We start from the raw sequence: 5,357 nt of genomic DNA on the forward strand, positions 1-5,357 counted from the left end.
TCGGAGAAACTATGTCATATTATATATCATATCGAAGCCCCAGACGTTAGCTTTCCAACGCCACTGGAACCGCGTCATTTGGACCTCTGTAGCTAAAGTTATAGTCGTTTGAGTGCGAAGAGGTCAGGCTGGATAGCTTAGCAATTTCTCCAACTTATTGTATTTCTTCCACTTTTGCATGCTTCCTTTCCATCCTCTGAGCCATTCCTGCCTTGTAATCTCTGAAATCACTTAACACACATATCAAGGCATCTAATGGTAATAAGAGAGGATTAATAATAAGCAAATATAAGATCAAAGAAGCATGTTTTCAATCAAAGCACATAATTAGGAAGGCAAATGTAAAAACATGCAAATAGTATGAATAAATGGGTAAAGAGTTGATAAAAACCACTCAATTGAGCACAAGATAAACCATGAAATAGTGGTTTATCAGTCTCAATGATCCTTTTACTCAGCTGGCCTACTTGTGCTTCCAAATTTCTAATGGAGGACCTTGTTTCATTCATGAAACTCAGAATTGCCTTAGATAGATCAGGGACTATATTTGCCAAGCTAGATGAATTCTGCTCAAAACTATCTGTCTTTTGCTGAGTGGATGATGGAAAAGGCTTGCTATTGCTAAACCTGTTTCTTCCACCATTATTAAAGCCTTGTTGTGGCTTTTGTTGATCCTTCCATGAGAGATTTGGGTGATTTCTCCATGAGGGATTATAGGTGTTTCCATAGGGTTCACCCATGTAATTCACCTCTGCTATTGCAGGGTTCTCAGGATCATAAGCTTCTTCCTCAGAAGATGCCTCTTGAGTACTGTTGGATGCAGCTTGCATTCCATTCAGACTCTGAGAAATCATATTGACTTGCTGAGTCAATATTTTATTCTAAGCCAATATGACATTCAAAGTATCAATTTCAAGAACTCCCTTCTTCTGAGGCGTCCCATTACTCACAGGATTCCTCTCAGAAGTGTACATGAACTGGTTATTAGCAACTATGTCAATGAGTTCTTGAGCTTCTGTAGGCGTTTTCTTTAGGTGAATGGATCCACCTGCAGAAGTATCCAATGACATCTTAGCTAATTCAGACAGACCATCATAGAATATATCCAGGATGGTCTATTCTGAAAGCATGTCAGAAGAACACTTTTTGGTCAGTTGCTTATATCTCTCCCAAGCTTCATAGAGGGATTCACCTTCTTTCTGTCTGAAGGTTTAAACATCCACTCTAAGCTTACTCAGCTTTTGAGGAGGAAGGAACTTGGCTAAGAAAGCTGTGACCAGCTTATCCCAAGAGTTCAGGCTATCTTTTGGTTGAGAGTCCAACCACACTCTAGCTCTGTCTCTTATAGCAAACGGGAAAAGCATAAGCCTGTAGACCTCGGGATCAACCCCATTGGTCTTAACAGTATCACAGATCTGCAAAAATTCAGTTAAGAACTGAAAAGGATCTTCAAATGAAAGTCCATGAAACTTGCAGTTCTGTTGCATCAGAGAAACTAATTGAGGTTTCAGCTCAAAGTTGTTTGCTCCAATGGCAGGAATTGAGATGCTTCTTCCATGTAAATTGGAATTAGGTGCAGTGAAGTCACCAAGCATCCTCCTTACATTATTATTATTTTCGGCTGCCATCTCCTCTTCCTGTTCGAAAATTCCTGTAAGGTTGTCTCTGGATTGTTGTATTTTAGCTTCTCTTAGTTTCCTTTTTAGAGTCCTTTCAGGTTCAAGATCTGCTTCAACAAGAATGTTCTTGTCCTTGCTCCTGCTCATATGACAAAGAAAGGAATAACAAAGAAAATAAGGAATCCTCTATGTCACAGTATAGAGATTCCTTTGTATGAGTAGAAGAAGAAAAGAATGTAATGTAAAGAAGAGAAGAGGAGGTGGTGTTCGAATTTTTTTTTTTTTGGATGGAAGAGAAGTGTTAGTAGGTGAATAAATAAATAGAAGGAGATGAGAGAGAGAATTTCGAAATTTAATTAAAAATAAAAATTTAAAATTGAAAGTTAGATTTCGAAAATTAAAGTTGAAATTAAATTAAAATTGAAACAATTAGTTAATCAAAATGAAATTTTGAAAAAGAGGGAGGTATTTTCGAAAATTTTAAGAGAGATTGAATTAGTTAGGTGATTTTGAAAAAGATATGATTGAAACAAAAAGATAAGATTGATTGAAAAAGATTTGGAAATCAATTTAAAAAAAGATAAGAGGTTAGGAAAGAAGTTAGAAAAGATTTTGAAATTGAATTTGAAAAAGATATGATTGAAATAAAAAAAAAGGGATATGATTGAAACAAAAAGATATGATTGATTGAAACTTATTTTGAAAAAGATTTGAAAAAAAAATTTAAAAAGATTTGATTTTGAATATTAAAGTTGATTACTTGACTAACAAGAAACAAAAAGATAAGATTTTAAAATTTAAAGATTGAACCTTTCTTAATAGGCAAGTAACAACTTGAAATTTTTGAATCAATCACATTAAATGCTAATTAAGAAATAAAATAAGAGAAAAATTTTGAAAATCAAATTTAAAAAGTTTTCGAAAATATGAAGAAAAAATAAAAAAGATTTGATTTTGAAAAATATTTGAAAAAGATAAGATTTTTAAATTGAAAATTTGATTTGACTCATAAGAAATTTGATTTGAGTAAAATAAGGAAAAGATATATTTTTTTTATTTTTGAATTTTAATAAAGAAAGAGAAAAAACACAAAATTGACTCAATGCATGAAAATTTTGGATCAAAACATGTGATGCATGCAAGAACACTTTGAATATCAAGATGAACACCAAGAACACTTTGAAGATCAAGATGAACATCAAAACTTATTTTTGAAAATTTTTAAGAAAAGAAAAACATGCAAGACACCAAACTTAAAAATTTTTATTCTTTAGACATTAATAATTCAAGAATGCATATGAAAAACAAGGAAAGACACAAAACAAGAAAATATGAAGATCAAACAAGAAAACTGGCCAAGAACAACTTGAAGATCATGAAGAACGCAATGCATGAAATTTTCGAAAATAATTTATAGAAAATTAAAAAGATGCAATTGACACCAAACTTAAATCTTGACTCTAGACTCAAACAAGAAACACAAAAATTATTTTTTTGATTTTATGATTTTATAAATTTTTTTTTGGTATTTTTCGAAAATTATTTTGGGAAAAATGAAAAAGAAGAAATTTTTTTTTCGAAATTAAGAATAATAAAAACAAAAAGTTTAAAATTAAAATAAAATTACCTAATCTGAGCAACAAGATGAACCGTCAGTTGTCCAAACTCGAACAATCCCTGGCAACGGCGCCAAAAACTTGGTGTGCGAAATCGTGATCATTCCATTCCTTGGTAACGGCGCTAAAAACTCAATACACACGTTCATGATCTTATATCTGTTTCACAACTTCGTACAACTAACCAGCAAGTGCACTGGGTCGTCCAAGTAATAAACCTTACGTGAGTAAGGGTCGATCCCACGGAGATTGTCGGCTTGAAGCAAGCTATGGTCACCTTGTAAATCTCAGTCAGGCAGATTAAATTGTATTAAGAAATTATAGTGGATGAAAATAAATAAAATATAAAATAGGATAGTGGTACTTATGTAATTCATTGGTGAGAATTTCAGATGAGCGTATAGAGATGCTTTCGTTCCTCTGATCTCTGCTTTCCTGCTGTCTTCATCCAATCAATCCTACTCCTTTCCATGGCAAGCTTTATGTAGGGCATCACCGTTGTCAATGGCTACATCCCATCCTCCTGTGAAAATGGTCCAATGCGCTGTCACTGCATGGCTAATCATCTGTCGGTTCTCGATCATACTGGAATAGGATTTACTATCCTTTTGCTTCTGTCACTACGGCCAGCACTCGCGAGTTTGAAGCTCGTCATAGCCATCCCTTCTCAGATCCTACTCGGAATACCACAGACAAGGTTTAGACTTTTCGGATCTCAGGAATGGCCATCCATGGGTTCTAACTTATACCACGAAGACACTAATAACTCGGACTCGGTCCCCTGTATTAGATATCCAAGAGATATCCATTCAATCTAAGGTAGAACGGAAGTGGTTGTCAGGCACGCGTTCGTAAGTTGAGAATGATGATCACTGTCACGATCATCACATCCATCATATTGAAGTGCGAATGAATATCTTAGAAGCAGAATAAGTTGAATTGAATAGAAGAACAGTAGTACTTTGCATTAATCGTTGAGGAACAGCAGAGCTCCACACCTTAATCTATGGTGTGTAGAAACTCTACCGTTGAAAATACATAAGTGATAAGGTCCAGGCATGGCCGAATGGCCAGCCCCCAAACGTGATCTAAAGATGAAACTAAGGATGTAAATACAATAGTAAAAAGTCCTATTTATACTAAACTAGTTACTAGGGTTTACAGAAATGAGTAAATGATGCAGAAATCCACTTCTGGAGCCCACTTGGTGTGTGCTTGGGCTGAGCTTGAAGTTTACACGTGGAGAGGTCATTCTTGGAGTTGAACGCCAGTTTGTAACATGTTTCTGGCGTTGAACTCCACTTTGCAACTTGTTTCTGGCGCTGAACGCCAGACTGCAACATGGAACTGGCGTTGAACGCCAGTTTGCGTTATCTAAACTCGGGCAAAGTATGGACTATTATATATTGCTGGAAAGCCCTGGATGTCTAATTTCCAACGCAATTGGAAACGCGCCATTTGGAGTTCTGTAGCTTCAGAAAATCCACTTTGTGTGCAGGGAGGTCAGAATCCAACAGCATCTGCAGTCCTTCTTCAACCTCTGAATCTGATTTTTGCTCAGGTCCCTCAATTTCAGCCAAAAAATACCTGAAATCATAGAAAAACATACAAACTCATAGTAAAGTCCAGAAATATGATTTTTAATTAAATCATACTGAAACCTATGTAAAAACAATGCCAAAAAGCGTATAAATTATCCGCTCATCAACCACCCTAGCAAGGACCCCCACCAAATGTCCAACTTAAGGACATAAACTAAAAGTGCTAGGTGGGAGACACCCCACCGTGGTAAATTCTTTTCATTTTCTCTTTTGTAAATATTGGTAGAATAAGTTTGATTTCATATTTTGTTTAGTTTGTTGAGTATATTTGGTAGTATAATATATTAAATAAGGTTTTAGGGTGTTTTAGGGTGTTTTGCGTACGCGCGCCTCAAGCATTCTCGACCATCCACGCGGACGCACCATGTACGCGTACGTGTGGATGCAAAAATTCTACCCTAACCAAAAACCCGAGAGTTAGGCCTGCATTGTGCAGACATTGGGCCTAAGGCACAAACCAACCCGCGCGTACGCACAACTGGCGCATACGCGCCGTTGACTCTAATTGTGCAATGCACGTG

The 5,357-nt window shown here is 35.9% G+C and overlaps 1 non-coding gene across 1 annotated transcript; it reads left to right on the forward strand.

Moving 5' to 3' along the window:
• Nucleotides 1–1,124: 1,124 nt before the first annotated feature.
• LOC148564285 (small nucleolar RNA R71) lies at nucleotides 1,125–1,232 on the forward strand. The gene has a single exon (XR_015884678.1). It is a non-coding gene; the product is annotated as a small nucleolar RNA R71 (small nucleolar RNA).
• Nucleotides 1,233–5,357: the final 4,125 nt, after the last annotated feature.

Source organism: Arachis ipaensis, chromosome B5 (genome assembly GCF_059453495.1).
Source record: "Arachis ipaensis isolate K30076 ecotype BB chromosome B5, ASM5945349v1, whole genome shotgun sequence".
Classification (NCBI taxonomy): domain Eukaryota; kingdom Viridiplantae; phylum Streptophyta; class Magnoliopsida; order Fabales; family Fabaceae; genus Arachis; species Arachis ipaensis.